The sequence below is a fragment of the Dreissena polymorpha genome, chromosome 4 (assembly GCF_020536995.1).
Source record: "Dreissena polymorpha isolate Duluth1 chromosome 4, UMN_Dpol_1.0, whole genome shotgun sequence".
Classification (NCBI taxonomy): domain Eukaryota; kingdom Metazoa; phylum Mollusca; class Bivalvia; order Myida; family Dreissenidae; genus Dreissena; species Dreissena polymorpha.
Window position 1 is genome coordinate 4,144,575 of NC_068358.1, and position 19,968 is coordinate 4,164,542.

At 35.9% G+C, this 19,968-nt stretch overlaps 3 pseudogenes; 1 reads left to right on the forward strand and 2 right to left on the reverse strand.

The window, feature by feature from the left end:
- Window positions 1-17,600: 17,600 nt before the first annotated feature.
- On the reverse strand, window positions 17,601-17,829 carry LOC127880350 (small nucleolar RNA snR44; annotated as a pseudogene).
- LOC127880351 (small nucleolar RNA snR44) lies at window positions 17,648-17,871 on the forward strand (annotated as a pseudogene).
- Window positions 17,872-18,415: 544 nt separating this feature from the next.
- Window positions 18,416-18,613, reverse strand: LOC127880353 (small nucleolar RNA snR44; annotated as a pseudogene).
- Window positions 18,614-19,968: the final 1,355 nt, after the last annotated feature.

Sequence of the window (19,968 nt, forward strand, 5' to 3'; positions counted from 1 at the left end):
AAGAGGCCATCGTGAGATGTATTCTTTAAATGGTAGAAAAGAGTTTATTTTAACCTGTGCTTCACACATAAACATTCGAAAATCAAAAGAAGGCTTACGTTCCAAACAATGACTTTCGACAACAATAAGATGGAAAGTACCAAAGAATGAATACATTTACACACATACGGTATTATATGGCTTTTAGAAAATATTTTCTATAATACGATGATAATTATAACTGCTCATTTAGGTGAAATGTAATTAGATTTAAAATATATATTAAACACATTACACGTTTACGAATTTTTAATTTACCATAACCGACACTGCTAATCATCGATATGCACCTAAAACGCAAATACAGTAAGCAGCAATCCCCTGTGTAAATTAGTTCTCGGTTGATCAAGCATAAAATCAAACAAATTAGAACACGTGTATCACGCTCACTTCAAATGATATGAAGCATGTCGAAATACTTTACCACTCAGACGCAGCTTGCTGTTAGCTCCTAGTGCATGTATATGTATGTATAATAAGTATGAAATGATTATTATTTTTCGTCAATATGTGACAGCATGGTAAGGGTTGGTCAAAACATGGTTTTTCGATTTTGATTTGATACAGAACTTTGATTAAAAACTATGATTAGCCTTTGGTTCTTGTTAAAAGAAAGTGTATAGACACCATTAAACACGGTCCAATTGAAATTATCATCAACTTCCCACTCATTCACAATTGGTATCTTAATTACTCAAGTACTCCAATTTTATGTTGTTTATTCCTCAGCATTTTGAAAAAGACGATGTCAAGCCAACTTCGAAAATCCCCATATTTTTTCCAGTTTTCATTATGGCACTTGGGCGGAATAGCTTTGCTCCATGGCTTTGCATGAAACTTGGGTAAATAAACCACTCATTGTATGACCATGGAATACCTTTGTTTACACTGTTCTGAAGTAAATGGAGTTTTGAGACAAAAAACTTATGCGATGGCATCTGTTTCATACGGACACATATCTATTTTAAACAGGAATTTCAACACAACACTATCAATGCATGTTATACAAAAGAGTAGACGTTATAGTACATAGAATATAATCGCAATGTCAAAATTTCTAACCAACTCATAGTGTTATTTATGACCAAAGCACTAACAGCCCATCGTCAAATACACACACGTATTTGGGCAAACAAATTGCAAGTGCGTCAATATAAAAAAGGATAACACAAAAGAAAAAGTGACGCGTACACTCGTAATGGGCGTTTACTTCCAACAGGCCAATAGATAAAGAGACCAGATTGGTTTTGATGAATTATTTATGTTGCTCATGTTATATAGCTTGGAGAATAAGTTCGAACAAATATGATGTACTAGAGCACAATATGCTATCTTATTCTGCGACATGCACAATTTAAAATTTATGTTACCTTCACCCGATATATATTTTACATTACATTATTAATTTATGAAATAATAGTGTCTTTATAATATATATTTGTTAAAATACTTGTACAATAAAATATTAATGAAAATAGTGGTCGCCATTCTCCATCTGGTCAAACTCGCAGCGTGTACGTTGAAGTCATTTCATTAAATGTCGAGCGTGCAGTTTCTGTACACTTGTTTTTTCCAAAATAAATCCAGCCCCACACATGTATAGAGTTTTGTTTTACTTAATGTTTTCTTTTTTTCCAGTCAAGGGTGGATGGAGCTTGTGGAGTGGATGGTGTGAATGCTCGGTTACGAACGAGAATGGGAAGAGAACGCGGACACGTGAATGCAATAACCCGACCCCTAACTACGGGTATGCCCTGTCCCGGGACAAGATTCAGTACAAGCCATGCACAGAGATGTGTCCTAGTGAGAATTACAACCAAATCAGTTGCACAAAAAGTGGAATTAAATGTATCTGATAGATAACTGTCAATGCTAATAATTATAATTAAGTCTTTGCTAAAATTTACCGCATTTTATGCACCCCTACGATCTCAAATGTACCAGAAGTCTTGATCGAAAACACTGATTAATGAAATGCTTGTAACACTGTACTCATCGGCCATATGTTTAAGTTGCAACAGATCATAATCTTACCCAATTACTTTGGACATTCGCAAGCATCATCCGAGAGGTTTGTTTTTACAATTGAAACAAATTAAATCTAGCATAGAGTGATGTTCTAATGTAAATATTAGTTCAGTTCCCGTGTTTGTATTTCATACCAACAATACTATAACGTACACATTATTATTCTTCATCTTTCCTTTCTCATCGACAAAGTAAGTTTTATAACGGGCATGTTTGCCTGATAATTGTTACATTGTATTATGTCAACCGAAACCTTTTGTCAGCGCAAAAGATAGTACATGGTAGTTGCCATTGATTACATGAGTACCCAAGTGATGAACACTATCGCTTGTACACCCACATGTTATCATTTTACGCACATTGGGTGGATCTTAAGCAACCATTGATGCTACTGTAATGCGTAAAAAAGTGTTGATCACACGGATTCAGATCTGAGGGGTCTGCATCTAATGCGTGTTTCTATATATACGCCTCTATGTGAACATGGTTCACATTTGCATGTAATGCTTTCGTGGTTGGCGGCAAGCTTGCGAGCGATGGAATAGCCTAACCCGACTCGCCTACCCTGGTGGCACATAGAATTATCTTGTTATACACATTTACTCTGTAATAGACTTTCAATAGCATGTTGAGACAAATCTGGTCGCTTCCATCACAACTTCTTTCATACATGCTGTCACATCACCTAATAGTCTGATGGAGTTGTCTGCGTTCAGCATCTTAATAAATGTTCCCTTACTGATACCAAAATATCCAGCCACTGTGTTGCATCAGAAGATAGCGTTTGCATAAAGCTAGTCGATCGTGATATTTCCTTTCTTTGGGCAGTTTTCGATCGTGATATTCCTTTTTTTTGGGGCAGTTTTGTGAATATCTATTGCCGCTGTTTCTCTCACTATTAAGTCCATGATGACACATAATGCAAGCTTCAGGACTAAATAGTAATCAAACAACAAATAAACACTCCTGTATCATCAGCTACCACAGAAATGCCATTGTCGTCTGCTTCTACATCATCAACCATTTGCCTTTATATTATAACATCAGCTTCTTCTTGGATTGTTTTTTTAAATCAGCTCGATTGATTATGACACCTTTATTGAGAGCACAAGGGGTGAATTTTTTTATACGTACTTAAAGCTATACAATTCAGAGAGATCAGTTGTTGTTTGTTGTCATTGACACCTAGTATAACATTATGTGGTAGTAAAGACATGTCACTCGTTAGATTGTACACCCTTTAGACATAATATTCTCTACTTCACACTTTTAGTGCTGAACTTCATGTATCGGTAAAACGTTAAGTAAATATCTTTTTGTTTTCAGATTTTGTCTTATATAAGACTTAAAGTTGTAAATATAGTCATGTATCTTTCAGTCAAAAGGTCAATATAATTACTTATATGACAGCAGATCCATCTATTACTAAACATGTGATCTGGCTTTCAATGTGCCGCTAAGACACTTCTTTTTTACATTAAAATCTTCAGCACCTATTTGGATTTCCCTATTCTGAGATACCCTGGTTCTGTAAAAATAGCAGTATGTACTGGGTCAATACATGGTTTAGTATATGGTTAATTTCAATTTAACTAGAACTAGCTTGCAAGAAAATCACTCGAAAAATATCCCATTGATGTCATACACGTTCTTGTCGTTAGTGCTATTGTTCCTGTCACAACGTCCACTAGACTGGGTGGATACTTGCTTGGAAACAACGGATCAATACATTCTGTCAAAGCTCTCCGAATATTTGCTTAACTTTATCTTAGCTTCTGCATTAATACTCCCCAGCTTCTCTTCTTTGTGTTGTTCATCAGTTTCCACTAAATTTGCAGAGTTCATTTTCTCAGATATTCTTCCATTTTTCTAAATATATTCTGATTCAGCTCCGAACCTTGAGGGTTTCATGTTAAAGTGTTGAACCCCGGAACATGTCTCATGACAAACTCAACCTTTCAGAACTTTTCTTGTGTGCTGTAAGGCATTTTCTCCATTCACCTTATATAATAGAGGCCGTATCTCGAGTATGTCGGGTGGGTAGCGGCAAGAAGTGTGGTAAAATGAACTTAAAAGACGACAAGTGCAGGTGCCAATCATCTTCTCATTGTGTTCGGACATACATCATTATAAGAAGTACTGCCTTAATCAAACAATCCACCCACACATATTTGACGAACGACTGACAAATGCTATGTTGTTAAGATACAGTTCTAGATCATCAAAGGTCTGAAAATTATTTTGAGTAAAAACCTTGCACAACGATTCCTCTGTCACTATTAGTAGTGTCCGTACATTTAGTGGATATTGCGTCCCATTTAGGAGTTAGGAGCATTCAACAAATGTTGACTCTATGAACCTACTATTTGCCATAAGCGATCCCACTGATAATCTTTTAATACTATTCAATTATCCAATGGAAGTAGTTTGTGTAAACTGTTATTTTATGTGTTAAGAACATATGTGAGACTTAAATAGCATAGAATTCCGATTCCGATTCAATGTAGGGGAATGGAGTTTTAACTGCAATTAGTTGCATAAGCGCACATATTGGTATCCATCTTGCGCATAATCTGGAATTCGATTGGTTTACTTTCAAGAAAATAATCATCATAAAATAATGCAATTTTACGCTGAAAAGATCCAAAATAATTGCTAAAGTCAAGATTATATCACCATATACGTTAACATGCTGTAAACCGATGCCATCTCGGACGCCATTTTGAATTTTTCAAACAATCTATAAAGATACCAGCCCGGCATCATTTGGTGTCTTTATCAGTAACAGGTTCTCTAACAAGAAGCACTTTAACATTTACTATACACCACACTGTCGACTTTATGGCATTTTCTGTCGGACTAAAATCTTTTCACAGCAACGTTTGAACGAGTAAGTAGGTGTGCAAAGTTGTTGTTTAAAGATTGAAATAAGATGATTTAATAAATCTGAATTCCCTCTGCCATTGTAACCAACAAAAAACCCCTACTGTACATTTTAAATGTCCTGAACTTCTCGATCAATTCCACCGGGGTTACACGCCGGTGCCTTATTGGAACTCGGGCCTAGTAAATTTGGAATGTATCGATCAGAATCAGAGAAAATTGAGAAAAGAATGAATTTACCACAACGGTTCAGTGAAATCTCTGGAAGAAGCATGAGTTTTTTACATGCTCTGAAATAATACACATTTTAAATAAGTCATAACGTCTATCCTACTTATATTATGTATATAATTTATTATGCGATAATTTTACCATAAATACTCTTAGCTACTCATAATTTTAAAGTGCTTTGTTATAAAAGCGGAGTTAAATGAGAGTTGGAAACAATAACTCCCGTCATTGAAAATGTTTTTTTAATCGTCCTGTTTGTACCTTGACCCTTCCTATAGCTATCCACTGCGCCGACTGGGCCAGTCGAAGGTTGAACCAGAGCTGCATAGCAGATGTGGGTCCTGGCGGCGAGCAGACCTAATTTGGCCCCGTTAAGGTCGAGTGCGAGTTCGACACCAAGCCAGGAACGGCGATTACAGTGATACGTAAGTTCCCCTCTAGTTGCCGCAGCTTTTTTTCAGCTGGTTCACGTGGCTAGTTTGTTTAAAGGTCTCTTTACCGGATCGGCATTATGCGAGGATCCGCTTCTTAGTTTAATTGAACACCGATTGAACGTTGGTAGTAATACCAACTAATTAATGCAATTTCAAGCTTCTTCTATTTTATTTCCTTTAACTATTTGATTTCCTCAAAACATTATACAATACGATTGTTGTTGTTTTTGTAGTGGGCTATGGTCATCTAAGTTTTTGTCAAGAGGTTTTGAAGGGCGTGTTAGAAACAATTTTTAATAGTTGCACATACACGTGTTGCTGATTAACTGGTTAATCTTAATATTTATTACATTAAATTTTGCCTTTTTCCTGATCGAGACCATAAGATGGGAACCCAAGTGAAGGGCTACGAAGGAGCGGCCGAGTACAGGTCGCCCTCAACTACGAGACCAGATGGAGAGCGGCAGTAAAAATCGTCGACTCGTCTAAGGAGTGCGCCCAGTTCATGCGCTGGGATTGCCTGGCGGCTTTCATACACAACCCTTTCGACCCGGATATGCTGACGACGTTCTTGATGAACCGCACTGGGCAGAAGACGAACTACTGCGGTGGGGAATCTCCCGGAAACGGGAACTGCGCATGTGGAGAGACGAGATCCTGTTTCAATACGTCTCTTCCGTTATGAGAACGACGAGTTGTTGCGGTTCGATGTAGGTTTCGTGACGAACCAACATGAGATGCCTATCCACATGTTCTATGCTGGTGACACAGATAAACATGTATACAATTAATATAATTTTTGGTTTTACTGTAGCTGACATGCGGCCGAATTCAGTTTCAATGTGCGAATTTTAACTATTTCATGTTTTACATGATACATGTTTCATTTTAAAGACATGAGTGAGTCCAATTATTCCCATGAAGTACTCACACTAAAGTAATAGTTTGCAGCACAAACATAAATGATTTGTCCATTAATGCTTAAGTTATTTGGGGGTTTCATTTAATGAAATAACAAAATGTAACAGCTGACGCTCTTTTCTATATATAAAATATAACAAACCTAAGTAACATAGACCTGTACTGAAGGTCAATATAGCACCTTATAAACCGATTACCCATTAAGCTTGATCTTCGTTTGTACCTCTACATCATATGTCTATCGACCTAAATTAGAATACAATCGTTCACCATATTACGTTTTGCGCGGTTTAGTATCCTAGTATTCATACAGGTGCAGCAAATATGTTGGCAACTCTGAATATTTGTGTATTCATTTGCAAATATGAAACAGGCAACATAATAATATGTGTTACTGCGCAGGCATATGAACGCTTTGTACAGCCTAAACAAACACCATTTAATAATTTACCTTAAGGGTTATAGCATACGCATATGAAAGCTTTGTACAGCCTAAACAAACACTTTTTAAGATTGTACCTTAAGGGTTATAAAGAGTCCTGTCCAATTATCAAGTTATCTGTTGAAAACTTAATGTCTACATTAAAAAAACATTTCAGACATACAAACCGTTATATATTCCGATCCCACGCAATCTTTTTTACTTACTTTTCAGGAATCTTACATTATTACAAAAAAAATTCCAGGTAGTTCCACATAAGATGGTTTTCCCACTATCGGACCAATGCTGTGCACCTGACGTGCCTAGCTGATCGGGAACCCTTATATTTATCTCCGACAGCTTTGCTTTTTCTTATTTCACGTCTGCAAGTTCTTGCTCCCTCGCACCAAATTTCTTATAAATATTCTTTATCTAAAAACGAAAAAAGATTATCCGCATTCGTGTATTGAGACTGAATTCGCAGATTAATTTTAGCAGCGCTACGAACAGGGGAGATGCGTACTAGGAGATGGTCAGTTCGTTTTGTAAAGTTTTAGCTCTGTGATCACTTGCTGTTTTGCTTCTTTTACTTTTAAATCTTTAAAAAGAAACCTGGGTTGACAAAGCGCACGATCGGTAAGCTGCTAGTTGTTTAGCTGATATAATTAAGTTTCAAAGATGCGTTTGTTTGTTTTGCAATGTTCATTAGATGTTGTGATTTCATTTTCAGCGTAATGTGTTCTGTTTTTAGAAAAAAAACTGGCTCTTGAAAAATACCATGTTTTTAATAACATGTATAAGATAACGTATTAAGGGCAGAAATCAGTCACGTAAGCGGATGGACCAGTGCTGAGTGTCAGAAGTTTATCTAGAAACGAATTGAGCCTTATTTAACTTCCCTTTGTAATCCCGTTTGCAATTCCTTGTTACTGCCGGCTTTAATAGTCTTTTTCGTACGCCTGCTTTTGTGCAAATACGTCTTTCAGACATTAAGTCCTAAGACGACCGCTTTCCCTAAGAATTATAAATAAACAACATTCATAATACATTAGTTATTTCGAAAACGATAATGAATTTGTTTAAAATGGCATGTATTAAATTTGCACAAACAATACATATATTATTATTTTATGACATTGTATGGATATGTTGCTTATTGTTATAAATAATACATTATTAAACGAAGCAATCAATTGATCTGTACTTTAGTGAAACTACTCAAATATTGAATAAAATAACAAAAACGTTGTATTTAAGGATAGTTTTTTTTTCTCGTATTTTATTTTTCTAAAACGATATTTTTATTAATTGTGTGATGGCGAAGCTTTACGTAATTTTGAGTAACGAACATGCTTATTCATTGTCTCCATTTGAAAAGTACATGTAATGTCATCAACGATTTCAATGTTAATCTTATAAAATAAACAGGGGAGGAGGTTGTTATTACCCTCGGGCCTGTACAATGTTACTAGCTGAGTCATTCAAACAAGTAAAACCTTTAATATGCCTAAATTATTTGCTAAACTTGCTGCTCTCTTTTTTCTCCTGCGTTGAAAACTTCAGTTATGTGCATGCTTTTTTTCCAAATGTATCGCGCCCTAATTATTAATCGAGTATTAGTATCATTAGTAGTAGTAGTAGTATAAGTATAAGTTGTAGTAGTAGTAGTAGTAGTAGTAGTAGTAGTAGTAGTAGTAGTAGTAGTAGTAGTAGTAGTAGTAGTAGTAGTAGTAGTAGTAGTAGTAGAAGTAGTAGTAGTAGTAGTAGTAGTAGTAGTAGTAGTAGTAGTAGTAGTAGTAGAAGTAGTAGTAGTAGTAGTAGTTGTAGTAGTAGTAGTAGTAGTAGTAGTAGTAGTAGTAGTACTAGTAGTAGTAGTAGTAGTAGTAGTAGTAGTAGCAATATCGGCAGACATACATTCGGCCAATATTTACTCTTGTTGCAAATCTCACATGATCCCTTTATGGGCCACCCATATTGGTTTTCGTTTGGGCCTCACTTGCCCCATAACTTTTGATGGACCACTTTTCACTGTGAGCGCAGTTGAGATAATACACTTGATATTACAATAACTCAAACAAGTCACAACAATGAATACACGATTTGAAATTCTGGTAACAATAATGAAATAGTGTTTTATATTACCACAACGCTTCATTCACAATCACATCAACCGCATCACGTTCAAATCCACGGTGTAGATGCATATCGGTGGCCTCTCTGTCAAAATGCTGCCTCTCTGTTCATTCTCAGCTGCCTCTCTGTTTTAAAAATGAAAAATGGATGATCTTTATTCACAAAACAGGTAAGAAAATTTAAAATTAAAACCCGTAAACACATGTGTGCATAAAAAGAGGTGGTCCATGAGTTGAAGCATATATCTAGCTACAGGTTCACATTATTCCGCAGGTCCAAACACTTATCACAAACTCTATCGAAGATGGAATGATGACGAGGGTGGTGGAACAATCGTGCATACATGCCACTTTGATGACTTTTTAACATAGCTTTTCCGTAATATGTCAAATATCTAATGTCATTGATATCATCTTTATGATCAAAACTTTACGTTCAATGTGCGCTATAAACGGCCACCGGAAAAACTTTGCGAAACCGAAATTTCGCAAACTTAAGTACCCTTTTTCTTAAAGATTTGCTACTTTGAGACATAGTATGCGATAAAAGTCTTATTGTTGATTAATAATTGGTTATTTTCACTCAAAAAACGCGTTTTCTTCACTATGAAATTTATAAGCAAAGTTGGGGTTCCCATGGGATTTTTGCATTTTCCCATGGGATTTTCGATTTTCCCATGGGATTTTTTCTCCCATGGGATTTTTTTTCTCCCATAATTTGCAAATGGGAGAAAAATCCCATGGGATTTTGAACATTTTAAAAAACGTGTTTTATTTGCGTTTGCAATTATTTTAACGTTATTTAAGGACTGTATATTGGTTTTATGCCAATTATATATAAAAATATTTAGTAATAAAAAAATCCCATTTTAAAATGGGAGAAAAAAATCCCATGGGATTTTTTTCTTATTTTGCGAGATTTATTCATGAAACTTTCAGAAACATCATATTTTATGAAATGATGAACAACTACGATATTTTAATGCGTTTATTCGTGTTTAAAAAAAACAAAAAATCCCATGGGATTTTTAAATCCCATGGGATTTTTTTCTCCCATGGGATTTTTTCTCCCATGGGATTTTTTTCCAATGGGATTTTTCAGTTTCATAAGCCGAATAAGTTTCTTAATGCGAAAAACACCAATAAAGGAAATAATAATTATAATTTTGAATAATAAGTTGAATAATATAAATAACATGAATATTTTTAAAATGAGTTACAATTAAAGGTTTAAGCTAGTAGAACTTATCATTTCTTGTTCGAGCAGATGGTTGAGTCCAATTGGTGAGTATGCCAGCTTAGAACCAGTATAAATGCATCGCAGACAGACAACGCTGTCATACTGTACACACCGCTGAGTAACAATCTTTATTGTATTTCATTTTGCAACAGAAAATGAACTCCGTAGTATAATTGATCTTATATATGCCCTCTGCTTTTGAAAGCGTGCAACACATTAACATAACAATAAGTCCATGCCAAAAACTATGAGCAAATTCCATTCAAAGCTATATACACATTATAAAGGTCAGATGACCCGCGTCATGCGAAAATGGGTCTTATGTCATATGCGGCAGAAGTTGGTCCATCCTAGCTTGTCCAACCGCGCAGTCTGGTCAAGTACTACGCTGACTGATATATAAAGTCAAGCCATGATTCGTGGTCTCATATCCAAACTCGGTAGCTCCTGTGCGAAACTTTCACCGGAAACGACGGCACCGAGACGGGCGCTCGAACTTTGCGGATGCGCGTTATATGTTATATATAATAGCGCGATGTGTTTTTTCTTGCCTCAAATTAGTAAGCCCAATCAGCGTTTTATTGTGTTCTTTGCTTCTACTATTAACAAGAACTTCAACTGATACGAACATGAATTTTATTTTAATATGTTTATTTAATGCTCGGAAAACTCATTGTATATTTAGACTACTACTTATAAAACAAAGTCGGGTTTTCAACATCTGTTTTCGGCATAAAAATTGTTATTCCAAACCAGATTTTACGCACTTTACTGTACAAAATGCCGTTAGGGCCACCGTGGTTACTCATTAAAATCCAGAGGGCGAGAATGCGAGAACGCGAAAGTACGATGACGACAGTGCGGCAATACGATGGCGACAATGCGTTCGTACGATTGCGAAAACGCGCTAGTACGATGACGACAATGCGACAGTGCGACAATACAATGGCGGCAGTGCGATAGTACGGGGCGACAATGCGATAGTCATATCGTACTGTCGCCGTGGTATCATCGCAATGTCGCCATCGTTCTATCGCATTGTCGCCATCGTATTGTCGCACTGTCGCCATCGCATTTTCGAATTGCCGCCATCATACTATCGCGTTATCGCATTGGCACCATCGTACTATCGCACTGTCGGCTATCGCCATCGTATTGTCGCATTGTCGTCATCGTATTTTCGCACTGTCGTCATCGTATTATCGCACTATCGAACTGTAGTATTGTCGCCATCGTACTATCTCACTGTCGCCATCGTATTGTCGCACTGTCGTCATCGCACTGTCTGATTGTCGTCATCGTATTATCGCGTTCTCGCATTGTCGCCATCGTACTATCGCATTGTCGCCATCGTATTGTCACCCTGTCATCATCGTATTGTCACATTGTCGCCATCGTACTATCGCGTTCTCGCGTTCTCGCCCTCTGGATTTTAATGTGTAACCACGATGGCACTAACGGTATTCCGTAATACTGCTAAAGCACAGTATGATTAGGTCACTCCCAATGCTCAAATCTCTATGTCTATTTTAGTAACAACACATGTCTATGGAAGGATATTTAGGTAAAAGTTACATCATTCGTGGTGAATATTTACATTATGACTGATGCTTATTCTAATTTGCTTTATGACAATTCCAACATGCTTGTTGTCTATTCGTTTATACTTGATGATTGCTGCAACATTACATCATTCATGAATAATATTTACATTATGCGTGATGTTTATTCTAACATGCTTCATGACAGTTCCAACATGCTTGTTCTCTATCGGTTATACTTGATGATTGTTTCAACATGCTTGGTGACTATCCAATGTTTGTGTGTTCATTATTCCTGAAACCAGTCATAATCGGTTTTGCCACTAAGCGTCATTAACAACGGCAGTTAGCAACAGGCAGTAAGCAGAATGCAAGTTACTAAATTATGACATCAGGTGGCGCGCGTTTATTTTCCGTATGTTGAATAAATTACTTTTCGGAAAAAAAAGCGAAAACATCCGAATCATTTTGACTAGTAAACTGAATAAGCTGAATTAGTTCCCTTCGTTATATAATCTCCATTAAACTAAATACGTTCATTATTGCCATGAAGACCAGTAAGTTTACACAATGAATTGACTGCCGTGAATGTTTTTGATATTTGTAAGATGCAATTGGCACTCAAGAAATTATACATGTATTTTATTCAGAACATAACGGGGCTGATGTGTTGGAATTGTGGCCCTTCCCTAGTCCAAATAATTACAGTAGACGTAATCTACCGATGTGCATTGCATATCGACCTCATATTTATAAAGTAGCCCAAACCCCCATTGCCACAGACCTGTGCGTGAAACTTTCAGATTTCTCTAGTCTGTTTACCATGCTATAATTACAATTTCTATAAACACATATTTATCATTTTATGACTATATAATGTCTGTGGTATACAGAGAAACCTGAAAGTTACAAGTACTCGTGTCTAGTACTGTACAACTATTGTACTCCTCGTTGAGAAAACAACTACTTCATCTTCATGTATTAAAATATCATAAAACATAATTTTCAATCAAGTTGGAAAAAATCAATAAATAAATGTCATATAAACAGGTTTTTCATGAACGTTGACGTCGCTCTTGGTTACCAGAAAAATTCCCACGCACGGATTTCAACCGTCATTGTTTACAATCAATTAAGTGCATAAGTACTTGAATTTGTATAGTGTTTTTTAAAAGTGTCCAGCTACAGGTGGTTAGCGTGTGGCTATAATACTAGTTAGTGAAAACATATTTTGGAATGATAAGTAATCATATTATAACGAAAAATCAACTTTAAAAAAAAAAAATAAGTTAAATATATATTCAACAAGGTATCCAACTCGAAATCATCCGAAAACGGGATGCATCGTTTTAAACAGCCATTACTTCATCAATTTTGCAGCGATTTTCACGATCTTGGTCTTATTCAACGCAGAAATAAATTTCCTTTCTGGAAATGTATATGTCTTGCAATATTTTTACAAATACTGGGTCAACTTTTAAAAAATAACACGATACACAACTCGCGTGACCCAGCTGTGATCGATCAGACAGTATTCATGACTGAAATCTTCACGGGGAAATGGGCATTTTCCCTGCAAAGTTCACGAACCTCGATACCATAATTCAATAAAACGTATGAAAAAAACATTCTTACCGTGCTTGCCGTAGAATTATGCATCAAAACTAACTGTCCAGCGCATTTTCAAACCTTTGTTTACATACATTTCAACCAACTGACATTTTAAACACAAGAGTGATTTCATTGCTCCAATGCGGAGTTGTGTCTTTACAACTGGAGATTTCATTCATAAATACGGTCTGATCGATAACAACTGGGTCAAGCGAATTATGTATAGCTTTATTTCTTAAAATTTGACCCAGCATGTGTAGAAATATAACAATATATATACATTTCCTAAAAGGATAATTCATTTCTGCGTTGAATAAGACCGGGTCATGAAAATCGCTGCAAAATTAATTTAGTAATGGCTGCTCAAAACGATGCAACCCCTTTTCGGATGATTTCGAGTTGGATACCTTGTTATATATAAAACGGTAGTGATTTTTTTTACATAGAAAATTTGATTTTTCGTTTTAATATGATTATTTATCATTCAAAAAGATGTTTTCACTAATTATTAGCATAGCCACACGCTAACCACCTGTGTGTCCAGCACGTGTGCCGGGAGAACAGGGCTTAATGTATTTTTTGTTAAGCTCTATAATATTTATATCCAATCTGTATGAAAAAATGTCGGTGAACATTATTCCGGTGTTAATTTTTGAAAATATTGAGGCATTCGTTAATTATGGATCTAAAACGGAACATTAATCCGCAAAAAAAAACACCGGGCATATTGCATATAAGATCGGACACATGAAATTATTTCGAAAGAAAGCAATAAGAGTTTCAATTCTACATGAGTAAGTCTCGCTGTGCACGATTACGCTCTTACTGCTCGTATATATTTGGCTCTTGGCAAATACCTAGTGTTTTATTTTGCTTAATCTAAATTGTGTCATGCATCTATATGTACTTAAAGCAGCATGACCAACAGCTCTTTCATATGTGAAAGAGATTGACACGAAATACCTACCCATCTATAATAAAGTTTATATGTGCACTTCAATATTATAGTTTTAAAGCCTTTTATGTGGTGCAATATAAAAGTACTCTAGTAAATTTGAAATTATGTAATCGATTTCCTCTCAACATACATGCAAAGTTCCAGATAACTTTTTCAGCAAAATCTTGGTTTACACTCTATAATAATCCAGCCTTAAAGTCTATTATTAATTCTTTTTTTTTCAGGTAAATATAATTTTTGGCACATCCGCATTTAGGTTTATAGTCTAAGAAGAGCTAATGACAATTGCCGGGTTACAGCAGACTTTTTGCGATAAAAGGACCAGATAATGGAAAACGTTCGGCTTTTCGACTGTTGTAAAGATGGTCTGTTATTCATAATAACGTTAAAGTGCTGTTGATTTCATAATTGTAATGAGGGCCTAGACGAGTCGGAACTCATTGATAAAATGTTTACATTATATGCATTGATATTGAGTTTTACGCATGATCACACATTTTGAATTCTTATTTTATTTTTCCAATGTGTAACCGTACGCACAGAATTTAAGTCTACTTTTTTACTAAATTTAATTCAATTTTTTACGACTTTAAGCGTCTTATCTGGAGCTCTGCATACATGCATTAGTAGCATATATTGAAATATATCCATAGACTTTCTTTGGTTATTGAAGGTAAATTACTGTACAAAAATTATGGTTAGTCATTAACCAAAAAAAAGTTAAGTCTACAAACACGCGGTTAATTTCGGTTCAGTAGCAAATATCTTACAAAGGTGCGCAACTTCTCCTATAACATAAAATTTCCGTTATACGCCGTAAATTTCCGTAGTCCTCCGTAGCATTTCGGAATGACTGTCAATTGACATCATTGTATCATGCATGATAGTATGTTGCTTTGTGCTTGGGTGAAACTCACATCTTACCATCGCGTTAATTTATTCAACGCATTAATATTTGATTTCATTATGCACTGCGCCTATTGCACAAGTCTCTCTGCACAAACCAACATACACATATGCAGCATGCAATTAACGAACAATAATGTTGCATCTGTACACATGCATGATACCATTAAGCAGAATGTAAATAGACATTGGACATCAGGCAAGATGTAAGTGTCATCAAGCATGAAAAGGTGTCTACATACTAATTGAAAGTACCATCAAGAATCATGACACAGTCACAAAGAAGGATGTAATTTTTACCTAAATACCCTTCCATATTTGTCGGCACTGTGTGTTTTGCTTAATTTCACTGAAGAACGTCTACTGGTAAATCTTACAAAAAAAGTGATAAATAAGACTGAGTAGCAATTTTTTCGGCGTTGCTGTTTAACGTCAAATTTGGCCTTTCAACGAACTTCTTAAAAGCCCATTGAATTTTAATGAAGAAGTTTCCCGCTTGTAGGTCCGAATGAATTAAATCAAATTTTGCAATTGGCAATTTGATAGAAATCCCCATAAAACATTGCACATAGCTTTCTGAAATAAACAGGCCACATTGAACGCATTCACGATATCCAACAGCTCTCTTTGCAAAGACCTATCTAGTGTTTCTTGGCGGTGTAAGATCTATAATTAGAACATCGTCACCTAAACATCTACTAATAGAAGAGCATATTTTGGGGAAACAAATTCAATAAGAGTATAAAACGTCCACGATCAATAATGTGTAGTTTGTTAAAGATATCACGGCAGTAAAAACATAGCACTTTAAAGAGACCACAATCTGGTACATTTGGTCAATTGTTGCGTCCGTGGCGGACAATACATTTTTAAAAAGAAAGCGTACAAAAAAGCAAACACAAAGTTCTTCGTAAGCTTGTTTTAATCTTAAAAACACATAATCGACAGTCATTCCAGTCAAATACAATACTAACAGTCAGCACTCTAGAGATCAAAATTGCGGATATAAATATTTAATTCAGGGATATCAAGTGTATCAAGTTCGAATTCCGGAAAAAATAGCCGGTAGTCTGGGGCATTAGGTCCCTTACAGGGATAAAAGGTAAATCCCCGCCCGAGCCGTAGCTAACTGATTTATTGTAGTCTTTCTAGTTGCAATTTCTGGTGAGTACAATGCGGAATATTACGGATATTTGCAACATGTCGAAGATTTTCGGAAAGTAGCGAAGAGGTTTTCGTCAGTTAATATTCATGTCCGTGCCGGCCGCTAACTTATCAGAATCAATAAAAAAGAACCAGGAAAAATCGGTACCGATCGCAAATTTCCGGAATTCCGATAAAGCTTCAACATAATTTGTTCTCAAATGATCGCGAACTCGAACGAATCTGTCCCTACGCCTCCAACTCCCTTTAAATCTCATCGGACGTACATTGATCTCAAAATCTATCCTTGACGACTCAAATCATATTTCCTGAATAGTTTGGCCTATTGACGTCCCTGTAATTATAACAATGGTCTTTTGGATAAACACCGCTAAGTTGTTGCAATATAATAACCGTTTAAAATAGTTACCGGTTTTCATTTAATAAAATGATTAAGTCATATTCGAGATTTCAGCGATTGCCAATATTTTGCTTTTGTTTCTCATAAGCATATGGTGCTTGGTATCTGCTATTGACTCCTATGTAGATTGCAAATATTACATAACCTTTACAGCGGCCGAGCGCAGATATCTGCATTTGGCCGCTAAAAAGAAAAATCTTTGCGCATTAATTTAATTCAAATCTCATTATCATAATCAAAATCATCATCATCGTCGTCGTCGTCACTACTACCACCACCACCATCATCATCATCATCATCATCTTCTTCTTCTTCTTCTTCTTCCTCCTCCTCCTCCTCATCATCATCATTAACAACAACAGCAACACCAACTTAACATCATCATCAAACAACAATAAACATCGGTAGCATACAATGTGCTTCATCAACCATACATAATTATATGCGTTAAAACACCATAATAGAACAGCATGAATGAAGCTGTCTATTACTCTTTTATATTTCCTATACCAATATTTTTTTCGTTAATTGAAGGACTAGTTGAAATCTTCTATAAAAGCCCTCCCACCCCCCCAAAATAAAAAAAAAATAAAACATAATAATAATAACCCTAGCAAACAACAATAAACATAGGTTAGTTAGTATACACTGTGCTTTAGTATGGTGTACGAACTGGTCCAAAACTATTCTAAACTGTCCGAGACAGTTTAGAAACCGTCCGGGACGGTTTGTAAACTGTCCCGGACTGTTTACTAAACTGTCCCGGACAGTTTACTAAACTGTCCCGGACAGTTTACAAACTGTCCGGGACGGTTTAGGAAAGTTTTGGACCGTTCGTGCGCATAAACCGTCCGGGACGGTTTAAACTGTCCGGGACAGTTTAGTAAACTGTCCGGGACAGTTTAGTAAACTGTCCGGGACGGTTTAAACTGTCCGATACGGTATTATTTATATCAACCAATCAGAACACTCCTTGCAATAATGCTTTACTTTAGAAGTCGTAATGTAATATCGTTGTCATCTCGAGCGACGCTATTTTTCTCAGACAAAACATTATTTTAAAATAATTGCTGCCAAAAACGCCAGAGTTAAAAATGATTATTTTATGTACTCGAAATAAATGTATTTGCCCACAAAGTATTTCTGACATTGGTAACGAATTTCTTCTTTTACAGTCGCTGCCCTGAAACTGTCGAGTAGGTGTAAACTCGGGATATGATGTGGTCATTCTGTTCACATTTCTAGCCAGAGCATCCAATCTTGTCAGTGAAGAGTTAATCACCTCAAGGGACCTATTTGTCTCTAAAATTCTTGTAATGGAATTTAACACCTCCCGACAAGTCTCTAAAAACCGATCTCTGTCCATATTCGCGTACAAATGATAAATTATCGAACAATCACTCGAGTGAACGTTACTAAAACGGAAATTCTCACTTTCGAAATGGCACACAAATGCGAAGTGTTCTGATTGGTTGATTGACTCCTCCTAAGAACCTTTGCCGTACTAAAATTTATGCCTGTAAACCGTCCGGGACAGTTTAGGAAACCGTCCCGGACAGTTTCCAGGAAACCGTCCCGGACAGTTTCCTAAACTGTCCCGGACGGTTTGTAATACACAAAATAAATCGCCCGGTACAGTTTACAGACGCACGAGCGGTTCAAAAGTAAGAAACTGTCCGGGACAGTTTAGTAAACTGTCCGGGACAGTTTACAAACCGTCCCGGACGGTTTATAAACCGTCCCGGACAGTTTAGAATAGTTTTGGACCAGTTCGTACACCATACTTTAGCAACCATGCATAATGAATGTTTATGACTTCGGACCGTTGTGATCAAATTTAAAAAAGCAAGATGGTATGTATGCGGCACACAACACATAGATAATTATAGTTTTATACCTTAAACGTAGTTCATCAAAATAAAGATAAGTTATTATCTATGTAATACTTAAATTAGGTTTATAACGTATGCATATTTGTCTAAAACTTGTGAAATGTGATTCGTAAGCCGACGACAACATTATCATTCGGACCCTTCTCCCCACCTTACAATCGAGATTAAACACCTATGGAGATCCCGATCTTATCAATGAATAAACCGGTTCAATGATGTCAAGTCAAATAAAACATACTATTACTATCCAAATAAATATCTATCAAAAAATGTAAATTGATATACCTACTTAACTAAAACTAAACTTAAACGATTAGCAAGAAAAATATATAAAGAAGAAGCAGGCAAAGTAGGCAAATTAATTGTAACATATGTTTTCTCAGTCTCCCACTGTTGAACAATATAAATAGTATTTATCGCCACCCCAAAAGGGATCTTTATCACACGTTTGGCTCAACTAATATATAATTGTGACAGGACAAACTGTCAACAAATACCTTGTTAATGTTTTATACATAACTCCAATCAAAGGTCAACTTCCAAGGAAACTGCGGCATGTTAAAACTGTTGATTATGACAAAATGTTGTTTAGTACAAATCAGTACAATAGCGTCTGTTATGTGGCCTATACTAATCCAGTTAAATAAAACTTTAATCGCAGAAAAGTTTAGATTCTTTACACCTTTAAAGGGGCCTTTTCACAGATTTTGGCATTTTTTTTAACTTATTCATTAAATGCTTTATATTGATAAATGTAAACATTGGATCATAAAAGCTCCAGTAAAAAATCAAGAAAAAAAATAAAAAAAAGGAAATGTACATTGCCCGGAGCAGGGTTCGAACCAGTGACCCCTGGAGTCCTGGCAGAGTCCTGTAGTATAAACGCTTATGCCTACTGAGCTATTCCGCCGAGTACACATTCTCGACGTATTTTATACCTTATATAAGCAATCTTCGTAGTTTCACAAAATTTAACGACAAAAACAGAACTCTCCAAATTATTCAATCGTTTCGCGTTGCAACGCTTTATAATTTTTAGGTTTTAAAATCGTCAAAAGATGCATATAATGGCTATATTAGAGCATGGTTAATGTTCAGTATTACTGTTTCCTCACAAATATCATAACTAAAACGAAAACTTACGAATCTGAAACAACTTTTTTCAAT